At 41.3% G+C, this 15959-nt stretch overlaps 1 pseudogene; it reads left to right on the top strand.

Annotated features, from left to right (window-relative positions):
* Nucleotides 1-1038: 1038 nt before the first annotated feature.
* On the top strand, nucleotides 1039-1726 carry LOC147427009 (uncharacterized; annotated as a pseudogene).
* The last annotated feature ends 14233 nt before the right edge of the window (nucleotides 1727-15959 follow it).

The following is a 15959-nucleotide window of genomic DNA, read 5'->3' as shown; positions in this document are numbered from 1 at the left end:
GAAAAAGAGCAACTTTTTTGGAGCTCACTAATGCTTATGGCTTTGAGGAGAAAGGTGGAGAGTGAGAGTAAGAAAAAAATTATGTGCAAGGGGGTGCCCCCTTTTTGGGGGGGGGGGGGGGGGGGCCTTTCAATACCATGCTAAAATATTTTGATAATAATAGTAGGATTTGTGTAGAATCTTGAACCAATAGGTACTCTTTAGGAGCTCTTAGACAAGCCCTTCTTAAAGTACTACAATCTTCCCCGGTGGCATAGACACACAAATACTTGTGTAATCTCTAGATTAGGAAGACAAATACTTGTAGAGAAGCATGGCAACAAGAACATTGTCTCCCTTTGTGAATTTTTTCATGAGGTTGGAATCATCTATAAATGCTTTTGTATTTATACTCAATTTGGTGTGATATAAATATGTTTTTTGTTAAATGGTGTCATAATAAGTGAGAGTATTTAAATTAGATTACAAGAGTTTCATAAATATTTGAGAAACATTGTTGACCTTTATGTATATTTTTATTTATTGTTATTGGTTCCCTCTAAGATGTTTCAAGTCTCAAGTTTTAATCACTGCACCATGAAGAAATTCAAGTAATATTTTGATTACAGCTTAAATATTAATGGTTATTCTTATTAATGTGGATCATAATCTTTATCAAGATGGCATCATTTGGAGATGTTGTAGGTGCCCAAAACGGGTTATTCCTACTGGGATTAGTGCGAATCTCTGTAGATGCGAAGCAAACTTCAGGAAGCAAATCGGAGGCGACCCAGGCGGTCTGGTGTGTGTCAAGATAGCTGGCGACACTTACTGGTGGACAGGAACACGTGTATTTGGTTATTTTGTGAGATGTTGGATCTTTTTACTCAATTGTCGCGACGTGGTTCAGTCCGTTTTCGCTGCGCACGCAAGCTGCCGCTGAATCTAACCAGGTGTAGGTAACATGTGTTGTGCTTTTTTGTTTATGGTGTCGATTGTCTGGTGAGTTCAAGTGAATAGGTTGAGAGCGTCCTGTATTGTGCTGCATCTTGTTGTTTCATGCAAAGGGCTATGGTTCGCCTCAAGGCAGAGGCCCGGTGCAGACAGCATGCAACTAAGCGGAATGTAGAGGGCTGTTGCAGGGGGCATGGAAATGAGGGGGCACGCAAGTGAGGGGAATGTGGAGGCCCGCTGCAGACAGGATGCAACTGAGGGCAATGTAACAAAAAAATGAAAAAGGCAGTCATTGCCAGCTAGTAGTAGCAGGACTAAGAAGCCGAAAAGCTCTAGGGTTATGGAGGTAAGTGTCACGGTATCTGTAGGGGGTTGCGATATTGATGTAGCTTTGTTAGCTTCTATGCATGCATTCCTCGAAAGGGAGACAATTGTTGGTCATTGTGCTGGTGAAAGAGGCGGCACTCTTTTTCACTTGCACTTCCAGATGGTAATGCGGCTTTGGACTAGCTCCTTGGTCGCAGCAAATAGGAAAGTGAAATAGTACTTGGGCTGGGATAAGGCTTTGCCTACTGGTGCGATGGTGCTTTGCCGTGCTTTGAAACAGCGTAATATGCATACCTTCGAGGGTATGCTTGGCTACTGCTTGAAGGACCAAGACCAGCCGTATTTTCGAGTCGTGATGCACAATATTCATGCAGATGAGATTAACAAGGGAATAGAGTTGTACAGCTTGTATGGCGGTGACGACTTGAAGAAAAAAGTCTGTTTTGATGCCTGCAAATATATTTGATAGGACATATATGTTCTGGAAGTTTAGATTGGGACATCCATTGGGAAATGATTTCTTGTCGACTGTGCACAAGATGCTAAAAACTGGGAAATATTATCCGTCGTCGGCGTGGGTGACACCTTACCAAGGCCGGGGGATGCAATTAGGCAAGACAAAAGCTCTTTGGAGATGCATGGTTTATCCATCAACCACAACCTACCAAGATGTCGTTAGTATCTTCATCAACAACGATGAGCACAGTACAACTCACCCATGTGCCAACTGGTTCCACTCCCGCTGGCAAGGAATTGAGAGGTATGCTCATCAATATGCATGGGAATGATTTTGATTTTGCACTTTGCTAACTATCAAACATCTTCTCAACAGTCGAGCGAGCGTGCGAACTAACCACGAAGATAACTATAGTGAACAAAACGGAGCGAGTCTGCAAATAGGCAATGAGTACATCCCGTTGGTGCATAGTGTTGGCGTGACAACAATTGCATGATACAATGTATTGCTAATTCATTCTAATTGCTTCTATTCCTACGTATAAAACTTTCCCAAAATCTCACTCTAACACCTTCAAAAGTGGCTTCCAAAGAGTTTCCTAGGTCAAAATTTGAAACTGAAGGAAAACAATCAAAATGAACTCCTGCACTGTGTACAAACTTTAAAACAACCAAAATTTTCTTCAAACAAAAGTTATTGCTAAAATTTTGAAAATAGGTCTCCCCTTGAAAACCCCCCACCCCCCGACAACGATAAAAATCAAAGGGTTCAAGGCGGGATATGGTGAAAATGGGACCTTGGCCTCTGGTCAAGTGACAAAATTATTTTAACAATATAATACTATTTAGTTTTGATGTCACAAGTGCATGATAGGAATCTCACCGAGGTTTATTCCTTAAACATCATTTGTGGATCTCTTTTACTTTAACATGTCTTCTCATGTACAATCTTCCCATACAAAAACAAATTTACACTTTAAATTATTACATATCTTATTTAACTTACCAAACAAGCTCAAAATATGGTAGAGCTAGAATGCTCTTACACATCAACAAACAAAACATTCCAATTTTTTTCTCATTGACTTTAATAAACATACATTCATGATCCTACAAGGAGTAATATGGTCATAGTTCTTGCATCCATTCCATGACAAGGTATGCTCATCGAGTGACCTATCACATAAAAATATCTTCGGTGGGGGTGTCCTCATGTTAGGAAAGGATGTCTTGCTAATGAAAAGCTTTTGTATTGTCCTACTAGAGATCCCCATGTTAGCATAATGGTTTTTGGTGTAGTGAGAGCCACATTGCTTGAGGAGAGCTTTGTGCCGCCCTAAGAGATTCATGTTATGCCAATTCCTTGAGCCATTTTACAAACACCACCACTCCATTAACATAGTAAGAGGTCACCTTGTACCACGACGCATTAGAGACGTGCTCAAACAAAAATATATATGAATTCAACATTTGAAATCTGTATAATAAACACACTTTCTAAGTATATGATGTACAAATTTGCAAGTATTTCCATCCAATAGGGAATAAACAATACTGAATTATACTTTATGATGAGATTACCCACCTCTAATAAGCATGGATTTGAAAGCACCTGCCTACAAGATGTAACAAAGAAGGTTGTTTTAGAGGAAAAGTTGTGTTTAAGATGTATGTTCAAGATTATAAGGTTATACAAGCTCTACAATGAAAGAGAAGGAGATGAGTGAGTACGTGTGTGTGTGTGTGTACGTTGGGTATACACATACATACACATAGGAGATTTTGGTGAAAATTGATTCAAAATTTGAATTGAACATTTTAAGAAAGAAAATCTAATATAAAATGAATTAGAGTGTATAGACTGTCACTTACATCCACCCAATGATCAACATTGGTGTCAGCCTGTAGCATTGTTGTGATGATCTTTGGTCACCCATGTGTGTGACTTTTGATGAAAACACTATGGGCAAGCAAATCTATACAGTTATGGTGTGCCGAATACATGGTTTGTGATATTGTTGAGCACTATGGTTGCTAAACCTAAGGATGTAAAGGGGGAAGGCAATGCAAGGGAGAAGAGGGAGGTAGGGGAGAGGGAGGGAGAGAGCTAGGGGAGAGGGAGAGGGAGAGGGAGAGGAGAGGTAGGAGAGATGCAAGGGAGAGGAGATGGAGAAAGTTTTTTTTTAGAAGGAAAAGAAAAATTCAAAAATCGATCTCCTAGTGAGTGTAAATCCAAAAAAGGTCCAAAAAGGCTTTTTTATATGTATATAAGTTAAGAGGAACTTTTGAGCAAAAAATAGGTGAAAATGGATTTTTTGAAGAAAACAAGTCATTTTTTAGCTTAGGATTATGCACGTTTGTTATGGTGTGGCATGGGATAGGTATGGAAAGGGTTAGTTAATGCCACATCACCTTTTTCCTTCACTTTTAAAGAGCTAAAGAGAGAAACGGACCTCTAGGAAGATCAAAGCCTAGATGACCATAAAAGGGGCTAGAGAATCCTACTCAAAAGTAGCCTATTAAATACATTTGTCTCCCAAAGTATACACAAAATTCTCCTTAATTCCTTAAAATTAGAAATTCTTACAAGGCCCATGCAAAGTTCATATTTTTCCTAATGAGTGGTGGCAACTTGCAACAACGTCAATCAGATAAGGAACCTCAACCTATGCCCCAAAGATCTACAAGAGTAATCAGACCTCCACAGAGGTTTATTCCTTCTTTCAACCATCTCTTGGCCTCAAATTCTAGAGAACCAAATTCATACAAAGAAGAAATACAACACAAATTCAAAGAAGAATGGATGAAGAGCATGCAAGTGGAGATGGACTCATTACATCGCAATCAAACATGGAAGTTGGTTGATTTTCCTAAAGGTAAGAAGGTACTGCAAAACAAATGGGTATACAAGCTAAAGGAAGAAGAAGGCGAGAAGAAGAGGTACAAGTCAAGGCTTGTGGTAAAGAAGTTTTCTCAAAAGAAAGGTATTGACTTCAATGAAATATTTTCTCATGTTGTGAAAATGAATTTAATTATGCTTTTCTTAAGCCTTACGGGTGCTCATGACTTAAATCTTGAGAAAATGGATGTAATTATATTATGACATTCCCTCATGGTGACTTGAAGGAGGACATTTACATGCTTCAACCGAAGGGGTATGAAGAAAAGGCTAAGGAGAAAATGGTTTGCAGATTAAACAAGAGCTTGTATGGTCTAGACCAAGCATCAAGATAGTGGTACTTGAATTTTGACTCATGGATGTTGGATCATGGATTTAGAAGACGCAACTCAAATCATTGTGTGTACATAAAGAATTTGGGAGATGGGAAGTTCATCATCCTAATGTTGTATGTTGATGACATGCTGATTGCAAGTGCTAATATGTAGGATATCAAAGACCTAAAATAGGAGTTATCTAAATATTTATAAATGAAATATTTAGGTGTTGCAAAGTGGATACTTGGTATGAAGATATCAAGGGACAGGGAGAAGAAGACACTAAAGCATCTCAATAGGATTACATCAAGAAGGTACTAGAAAGGTTTGCAATGCAAGATGCAAAATTGGTTTCTACATTTTTGCCTAGTCACTTTAAACTAAGGATATGTGTCCAAAGACACAAGAGGAGATAGCCTACATGTTTAAAGTTTCATATGCTACAACAATAGGTTCTCTAATATATGCTATGGTTTGAAAAATGCCAAATATTGCACATGCAATGGAAGTTGTGAGTAGATTCATGGATAATCCAGGTGAAAAGCATTAACAAGCTGTGAAGTGGATACTGAGGTATCTAAAAGGAACAACGATGAATGATATGTTTTGGAGGCATTGACATTTTCTTTCAAGGGTATGTTGATGCAGATGTGGCAAGTGACAAAGATACTCAAAGGAGCACTACTGGCTACGTTTTCATGATCAAAGGCACAATAGTAATTTGGGCTTCAAAGCTGCAAAACATGGTTTCACTATCTACTACAGAAGCGGAGTATGTAGCTCTTACGGAAGCCAACAAAGAGATTCTATGGCTTCAAAGACTCTTGGAGAAGCTTGGATACAAACAAGACAATTGTGTCTTGTATAGCGATAGTCAAAGTGCCATTCATCTTGCAAAAAATTCAGCCTTTCACTCTAGGATGAAGCATATAGAGGTGAGATATCACCTGATACATACTCTTTTAGAAGAGGGACAGATAAAGCTTGAAAAGGTGCACACCAAAAAAAAGCATGCAGACCTCACTCTCTCTCTCTCTCTCTCTCTCTATATATATATATATATATATACATATATACATATATACATATATATATATATACATATATATCTATATATATATATATTGTTAACCCTCACGGCTCACGGACACCCTATCACCTATGACGGACGTTGTAACCTACGGCGGACATTGTATTATTTATTTGGTAGAGTCAGGTACCGGGCTTGTCGGTCCAATAGGAAAAGGGTAAGAGTGATCGCCGATGAGAGGCGCACTCTAACTGGGACATTCAAGGGATTAGTTGGCTAAGCATGGGCGCCCAAGTGTGTGTCATAAAATTTAATATCTAACCAACCCAAATGATTTTCTCATATTAAATTGATTACTTAATGTGGGAGAATAAACGGGAACAAGTGTTAAGATATAGATATGTGCTTATAGATCTATCTCAACACGGGGCCAATAGTAAAGGGGCCCAAATGGGAGATGGTCTATCAAGAGCAAGGCTAACCAATGGAGCATAAGACCTTAGGGTTAGCTTCATTGAAGACCTCCAATAATGTGTGTAAAAGTCCTTTGACCTTAGGTAAGCTAGGGCTGAGCTTGAGGTGGGAACCCGGCCCAAACTCGAGGTGCTTGTCGTGCTTGAGGTGCTTGTCATGCTTGAGGTGCTTGATTAAGATGCTTGAGGTGCTTTACAAGCTCCATGCTTGAGGTGCTTGACTTGGTGCATGATTAAGGTGATTGAGGTGCCTTGAGAAGCTTGCCTGAGATGCTTGTGGGAACACCCCCTACTTCAAGTGCTTAGTCATGCTTGATGACTAAGGGGCTTGCTCATCCAAAGTCAAAAAGATCCCTACAAGGAGGGGGGCGAGCCTACAAGGGGGGGGGGGGATGAGAGAGAACACACACACACAAGGGAAGCCCCAGCTTGAAGAGGCAACAAGGACACTTGTCAAGTTCCTCCCCATGTTGCCCTCATGGTGTGCCTGAAGCCTATTGGTTGGCCACCCAAGGGGTCCAATGATAATTTAGGATATTTAATTAATTGATTTTGCATTTATCAAGTCCTCTCTCTCAAAGGGGAAAGGGGGACACTTGTCCCAAGGCTACCCATGTTGCTTGTAATGGCTCCTGCTTGTGATTGGCTAGGCCTGGAGGGGTCCAATGAGCTTGAAGCATGAGCTACAAGGGAGGGTCGACCCAAGCAAGCTAGGGGGGTGCTTAGGGGGTATACTCACCCACACACACTCACAGACACTCTCATTGTGTACTATGCAAAGTGCAAGAGCTCCCTCTCCTTCTCCAAGCAAGTAGAGGTTGAGAGCCTACACCAACACTCTTGGCTATGGAGTGCAAATCCATCCAAGAGCCATGCTTCAATGCTTGAGCTTGCCATCTATTTCTTCTTCATTACTATGCTATTATGTATGCTAGCACAAGAGTTATGATAAGTGAGGAACTAGCTCTTTCTCGTATGAAATGTTTCTTCTTCCTCTTCCCCACCCTCATTCCCTGCTAGCCCTCTCCACCTTCGAAGGTGTTTGAGGTCTTGGGACTGAGGCTTGGTATAGTTAAGGCTTTCTTCAAGTTTAGGTTATGCTATGATGGTGATGCATGAAGCTTTCCATCTTCATTGCTTCACCTAGGTCACAAGGAACACAAAGAATGTATTGTAACAAGTCTCTCTTTATGGGAGAAATCATAATACAAATGCCTATTGGAGGGGGGACCGGCTCCACATAAATCCGGTCCTCAACTGTTGTCATGTTCTCTAAATTCTCTCTCTTGCAAAAGTATTGTCTATGCCAAGTTAACTAATTGCTATGATTATGTTGCTATCTTCAATTATGTCTACCCGCTATGCTCACAAAATCATTTCTTGAAAGAACTCTCATTAAATTCCGCTACTCTCAAATTGAATAGGCAAATTCCATTACATTGGTATCAGAGCATTTGGTTTCTCTTTTCTTGCTTAAGAAGAGAGGTCCTTAAGTAGCCTATAAATGGTTGATGTTGTTAATTATAATAGAGTTAGTGGAACTGGGATCTAATATCGGTTTTGTTAAGCCCACTATGTGGGGGATGGTGCACACCTCGGGAGCTTTGGACTTAATAATGGAGTCTTTTTAGACTTGCCTACGGCTTTACCATTATTGAGCCATAAGAAGTCCGAAAGGAGCTAGCCCTTGGCAACTCTGCTATGTTAGACCTACTCTCTATAATTAACCACTTTGAGCCGTGGGTGTAGATACTTAAGAGCCGATTTTCAAAGGCTAAGAGGAGTGGCAACTAAGGTTTTGAACTGCCAAAGCATACACTAAGTATAAACATAAATTTTGTTAACATGGCTGACAATAATCAAGAGAGTAGAATGAACATTGATAGCTTTGATTTTGCACATGAAGGTGTTAATGATGATGCTCCCATGTTTGTGAATTATCTCGTCGCTAGGTTGCAGCAAGCTATGGGCAACCCTCCTTTGCAAGCCGAAGTTACTCAACAACTTCGTGCTTATGGAATTTCCCTTCCTCTCCCAGAGGAGAGAGAGCTTAGGAGGCCTCTTGAAGAGACCCCCAAAAGAAGACTCTCTCCCATTCGAGAGGAGGAATCCAAAGAGAAAGAAAGCAATGAAAGTCTAAGTTCTTCTGAAGAGGTGGCTCCACGAAGACGGCGGTCTAGACGATCGCCTACTCGTCCCAAGAGGAAAAGAGCAACCTATAGTCCTTCTCCTCATCACTCTGAAAGGCAAGAGAGGAAACAAAGGAAGAAAGGGGCTAGGAAGAGGTCACCCTCTTCTCCTTCTTCTTCACCTTCCTCCTCTTCCGATGAAAGTTATGGCTATTCTCCTAGAGAATACAAGAGGGGAGGACATCGCAAATCATTTCCTGCATGGCGAAGGTCACAAAAGCTAAAGAAGTTCAAGGAGGGAGGAAAGAATATCTCTTTTCTCACCTACGATGGCACCTTTGGTGCTACCGACAAAGTGTTAGCCTTCATCCAGTAATTTGATGCGGCCTTTGGGGACGAGGGCTTCACAGAGTCCTCCAAGCTACGCCATGTAGCTATGCACTTCCAAAAATCAGCTCATCAATGGTGGGGTAGCGTTCGTGGCAATGGAGAAGCCCCAAAGACATGGAAAACTCTACGAGTTTCCATCATGAAGCAATTTCTTCCAAGCAATACTAAAGATAAAGTTCTTACCGAATGGCGCGGCTTGAAGCTTCTCTCTCATGAGTCTATCAACAAGTATGTAGACAAGTTTTGGGATTTACATCTCAAAGCTACTGTCTTTCAAAAGATAGACTTTGCCGCGCAAAGACAACAATTCTGTGCGGGATTACCTGAAGAGATGGCCGAATACATCAACTCTCAACAGCCTGGTAATATTACCGAAGTAATCCATCACACCATGGTTGCTTCACGCATCAATTTCCATCAAGGGGCTAGACGTAATGTCAAGCCCATGGAAAACAAAGATAAAAATGATGCAAAGGGGAAATCGAATGCACAAAATAATTCCCAAGGCACTTCCAACAACAACAATAACAACAACAACAATCGGTCCAAGGAGAAGGGAGTTTACAAAGGTAGAAACAAACTCTCTCCTGAAGAGCTTGAAGCTTTTCGCAAGGACCATAAATGTTTCAAGTGTGGGGAGTAAGGACATGGCTATCGTTCTTGCCCCAAGAAGAATACTCGCAATGAGACTCCTAGGGCTTCCACCATCGAAGCTCCAAAAGAGGATGCTCATTGCAAAGGATCATCACTCTCCTATGCTTAGGGAAAGGTAAGAGAGCATGATGCCTTCATCTTGTTTGACCCTGGCTCTACTCTCAACTTCATATCAATAGAGTTGGCCACCAAGTTGGGCATTCAAGCTTTTGAGATGGGAGATATAGTAACAGCTGATGCAGCTTTCAAGGGACAACAAGCCTCCGTTACTCCCTTGATTGGGAAGTTGAGGCTTCATGTCCAAAGCTATGTCGACAAAGAAGACTTCTTCATCTCTCGTCTCCAACATCAGGATGTTATCCTAGGGGCACCATGGTTTGATCGCATGGCTGCCAACATGAAGTTCCCTGAAAGGAGAATTTACTTCACCTACAGGGGAAAGAACATGTATATAGATGCTAGTGAGCGTGGTCGCACTATTCCACTTGTAAATCCTTTTTCTTTTGATAAATCAATGAAGAGCTCAGTTTCTGCGTACATGATTTATGTCAAAGAGTCTCTAAAAGCTAATAATGTTTCATCATATGAAAATGATAGGAATCAAGAAAAGTTAGACTTGTCTACTTTTCTAAAAGGATTCCAAGATGTGTTCATCGATGATATCCCTATGGACCTACCTCCAAAACGAGGGGATGATGACCATCGTATTGAGCTCCTTCTAGGAAGCTCACCGCCTAACAAACCTCCTTATCGAGTCTCACAAGCTCAACAAGAGGAGATTATGAGGCAAGTACAGGAATTGGTAGACAAAGGGATGGTGAGGCGTAGTTCCTCTCCCTTTTGTTCTCCAGTCCTTTTAGTGCAAAAGAAAGATGGTACATACCGTATGTGTGTGGACTATCGAGCACTAAACCATATCACTATCAAAAACAGATTTTCCGTGCCTCGGGTAGAAGATTTGTTTGATAAGCTACAAGGCTCTACCTACTTCAGTAGGATTGACCTTAAGAGTGGCTATCATCAAATAAGGATAGTGGATAAAGATATCCTAAAGACCGTGTTTCGCACAACATTTGGTCTTTATGAATATCTGGTCATGCCTTTTGGCTTGACTAATGCACCAGCTACTTTCAATCGTCTCATGGAGAAAATTTTTAGGCCATATCGTAAATTCACTGGAGTGTTCTTTGATGATATCATCATCTACTCTAAATCTTTGGAGGAACATAAGCAACATCTCCAAGTGATTTTTCAAGCCTTGAGGGAAAACAAACTTTTTCTCAACCAAAAGAAAAGTGAATTCTTCCTTCAAGAGATTCAATATCTAGGTCATATTATCTCTCACGATGGTATTCGTATGGATCCATCAAAGTTAGAGGTAATAAAATCATGGCATAACCCAAGGAATCTACATGAGCTAAGAAGCTTTATTGGTATGTGTGCATACTATAGACGCTTCATAGCAAAATTCTCTCAAGTAGCAGGACCACTACACGACTTAACAAAGAAGAACGTTAAGTTTGTATGGACTGCTAAGGAGCAAAATGCTTTTGAAAAACTCAAAGAGAAGCTTACTTCCCAACCAGTCCTCGTGCTTCCGGATCTCTCAAAACCATTTGAGGTCCAATGTGATGCTTGTGGTGATTGCCTTGGAGCGGTTTTGCTTCAAGAAGGGCATGCCATAGCATATGAGAGCCGAAGGCTCAATAGTGATGAACGAGTCTTGGGCATTTATGAGAAAGAGCTTTTAAATGTTCTACATGCCCTAGATACATGGAAGCGCCGCTGCCGGGGAATGCCATACACCAAGCTCGAGTAGCACTCTGTGCTTCTCCGTGGTGCAATTCTATTGTAGGAAAGGTAAGGAAGGAGTGTGTGTGTGTTGAGAAGAGGGATTTGGTGTTAAACTGTGTTTTTTTTTTGTTAATGGAGTTTTCAAAGGTTCTGTGTTTATTCTCTGTGTATTAAGGTAGTTAGTTTTCTTTGTTAATAGAGATTTCAAAGGTTCTGTGTTTATTCTCTGTGTATTAAGGTAGTTAGTTTTCTGTGTACAGTAAGTAGGAAGTAGATTAGTGAGAGTTAATAGAGTGTGTTAGTGTGTAAGAGTAGATGTATTAGTTAGAAGTAGGTAGAGAGAGTGTGTGTGTGCTCTCGCGCAGGCCGCGACGGCCTTATCCTTTTTTTAAAAAAAATCATTTTAAAAAAAATTTTAAAAAATATATATATTTTTTAAAAAAATTAAAGGTAGGACCGGGATCGGGAATATCTCCCAAACCCAAGCCCAAGCTCACTCTCAGGCCTAGGCCTCAGTCGCCTTTTAAAAAAACAAATTTTAGCTTCACACGTAGCTAAAAATTGATTTTTGAGGACCAACGGAAAGTCAGATGCCTGAAAATTGTGTTGTAAAGCACACAGCGACCCTTTAAGTGATACGCTCGTTTCGAGCTATCACACATTTCAATAAAAAAAATCAAACATTAAAAAACATCAAAAACAAGAAAAAATTAAGTAGAAAACGGGGTGCAAAACACCCACAAAACAAAGCAAGTAACCTTTGAGGGTACTTGCCGACACTTGTAGCGTCTCCATGTGTGATAGAGTGGGTTGTTTCCCTTTGCCCGTGTCTAAAAATCGCATAGGACCCGTCGAAGGTATGTTTATTCCTCGATTTTGCCTCTCGAACTGGATAATCCTATGGATGACATTGCAGATCATGTGTTGTTGTTCCTCCAGACTAGTGGCACTAGATGTGGATTGTACAACTTCTAACCAACCCACATGGTATGTGTAGCCCATGTATAGGTCGGTCAAAGTCTCCGTGTATAGGTCATATTCCCAATTTTCATTCAGAAATACCCCATCCAAACTTTGTGTACTAGAGGGTTGCCGTGAGGTGGATGCAATGTTGCTTCCCGTGTTTTGACTTTTAGTCACCGCTAAAATTGTTGGGTCCCAACGTGGAACCCAAGGGCTTCCTATGCACCAAGCCCAATGCCAATACCTACTCCACATGTAGTCTCTGGAGCGCCTTCACCCACGGTGCCTGCTCACTTACGTGACTTGGCAACATTTTCTCAAGCTATTGGTCAATCTATTGCTGAGAATATGCGTAACACGCCTGATAGAGAGCCTAGAAGTAAGGCAGTACAAATAGCCAAGCTCACACAAAAATTTAGTGGAGACGGGGATGTGAGGAAGCATATCGAAGTGTTTGAACAAATATGCGATTCTCTAGGAGAACACAATGACCTACATAAGAGCAATGCTTTAAGCCTAACCTTAAGTGGAAAGGCTGGGGATTGGTATAGAACCCTAAGGGTGGAAGAGAAAACGATTTACCCTACTCTTAGGAGACTGTTCTTAAAAGAATACATACGAGAGGGAGTGCTTTGGGGTGTAGCCTCTCATCTCCAGAAGGCCCAACGAGAGGAAGGAGAGTCGGTGAGAGAGTTTATAAGTTGCTTGAAGCATTTGAATTCTCGTTGTAATCCAAATGAGCGCTTCAACAATAACCAATTGCTTGACCGATTCATTAGGGGGTTACGACATGAGGATATCTACAATGGCCTAGTCATTAGAGGTATCACCACTTGGGAAGCAGTCACCACCAATGCGATCCAATTGGAGGATAATTTAATGATTCAAGGAGAAAGAGTGTCTGTTGAGCCTAAATCTATTAGCTCGCAAGCATCAGGGCATCAACCAATGACCCTAAAGCCTATTGCTAAGGATCCAAAGATATCTGAGATGACTTTAGAAGATCTCACCAAGGCTATTCAAGAGAGTCTTAGAGACAATCGTGCTCCGCAGAACAATCATATGTATCCAAGAAGGGAGCAGCAATGGTGCTCAGTATGCTATGGACCGCATAGTACTAGTGAATGCCCTACTTTTAGAGTAAAATTCAATGGGAACTGCAATGCATGTGGAAGGTATGGTCATCAAGCTAAGGATTGCATAGTATTTAAGCGCGCGATGGCCAATAGACCAACCTTAACATGGACAGACACACCTTGAGTGCTTGCATTGATGCCGGCCCCACCTCTTGAACAAAAAGCACAACACATGGTCCCTAGGGCCCAAAATGTTGTTCAAACAACACCCTTACCACCTCCAGTGCTAGGACCGCAACCACCACATCCGAAAATCACTTCTGTGAATCAAGTGGGTTGTGAGTCATCTATTTCTTGTTTGGAAGGCTATGAGGAATATATAGATCCTAATATCGCCTATGGGATGGATGTGCTTGAAGAAATTCCACAATACTACATGGAGGACTATTGGGGACAAGTCAAACCTATATATCAAGTAGTTTCTCTTGCGGCAAGAGGCCAAAATATCAATTACACCGCTAAGAGACCACCTCTTCAATGCTATGAGTGTGGAGGTCCACATCGTGTAGCTGAGTGTCCTATTAGGCTACAAAAGAACGGCACACTAATGCAAACCAATTAAGTGAGCAGGTCTACAATGCCGATACTCATGTGTAATCGATGTGGCATAGATCATTTGATTGCCCAATGTCCAAATAATCCAAATGCACCGAAGATCACGCCATTAAACTTGATTGAAGTTACTGAGGAGCCATCACCAAGTACACCCGTGGTACTAGTAAACGTACTCACACGATCAATGCTCCAAAAACAAAATTATATTCTTGAGGAAAGAGACCCGACATTAATTGCCCAATCTTAGAAAAAGAAGACAAACAGATCGCAAAAAGCAGCGAAGTCAGACCCCAGTTCAAAGACCAACATAGGGACTGGTGATGACCCCGTATATATCAACGACGTTGAAGAAGATTCTGATTCAGGTGAAACCATGGAGACCAAAATGACCACTAACATAGAAACCAACAAGGAAGATCTTCATGAGCCACAATGGCCAGGATCCAAAAAGAAGATAGGAACTTACCCAAACCCTATAGAGGAGTTTGAGCGAGTCAAGCAATTAAGGATTTTGGTAGAAGATACCCAAAGGGATCTAGAACCAGCACCTAGGAAGATCCAGATCACCGTGTTCCCTACACAACAACAACCTCACCAAGTCCATAGACCCTTGGACATACCTAGTGTCATCCAAGAAGAAAGTGACTTAAAGTCATGGGAAAGTGGGCATACTCACTTCTTGATGGAAAGAATGTTTACAGAGGGACTACCTGATCCTATCGAATAAATGGAGATCCCATCTTCCCCACGTCAAGGGACTCAAGGCCAAAAGGTGCCGTTAAACATTGCCAAATTGATGGATTTTATGTCTTCAGAAGTTAGAACCACCATCATGTCCAAACTATATAAAGACCCTGAGCTAGTCTCAGCTCTTTGAGCCTTCCTCAATGGAGAACTGAAGTTTGGGCTACCACAACTTGCACAGATGGATGGAATAGAGGAATACATAGATCCACAACCGAACCTAGATGAGAACCTTGTTATAGAAATACCTGTTAACAAGTTGGGACAATACTTTGAGGGTGATGAATCTAATGCGACTATACCAATCACTACTAAGGGATTAACTGTAAAGGGAATCCTTGATGGTGGCGTTGGGGTTAGCATTGTGACTAAAAATTACTGGGAAACTATGGGAAGACCTCACCTTGCGACCACAACCATAGTAGTGAAGATGGCCAATGGGTCTATTGTTGAACCTATTGGGATGCTAGAAGATCTCAAGATCAAGGTCTTTGGACATAAAATACGAGTTACCTTCATTGTTATGGATTTCTCCAAGCACACTATGGCATCTGAGATGATCTTAGGACGTCCTTTCATGAGGGAAGCAAAAATGGTGCATGACTGGTCTAAAAACCATGTCTACTTGCAGTTCCAAGATTCTGTCATTCGAGTGGATCTTGTGACAGGTCGAGCACATCCTCTAGGAAACAGGTTTATAATTGATCATAGATGTGACACCACAGTTCACTCGGCCCCATTGCAGTATTGTTACACGTGTAAAGCGGACATTGATGTTCGGGAAGATTCTCCTTATATGGATGTACTACCTGGGATGACTGAGTCGGACAATGTGGATTGGGTCCACCTAGCAGCAACCATAGACACTTGGGGGAATAGGGGGACAACATGGGTAACACCTGAGGGGGATGAAATGCCCGTACCCTTAAATATGCTACAAGCAATGCATATAGCTTCTGACAACACTCATCCTAATATAACGAAGACAACTTACAAGTGGGTCCCTAAAGCTTCTTTAGCGACCATGGCTAGTTCTAAAAAACAAAAGCCTGGTAAGAAACGTCCCACTCGCTCCAAGAAAAGTAAGAAAACGTGGCGTTGGATTCCTAAACGACTATTGGAAGCCCAAGGCTACTATCAAGGAAATGATCAAATTTGG

The sequence above is a fragment of the Adiantum capillus-veneris genome, chromosome 24, assembly GCF_014529385.1.
Source record: "Adiantum capillus-veneris isolate H3 chromosome 24, ASM1452938v2, whole genome shotgun sequence".
Lineage (NCBI taxonomy): Eukaryota > Viridiplantae > Streptophyta > Polypodiopsida > Polypodiales > Pteridaceae > Adiantum > Adiantum capillus-veneris.
The sequence above is the reverse complement of the archived record's forward strand: the minus strand, read 5'-3'. Positions and strand labels throughout refer to the sequence as shown.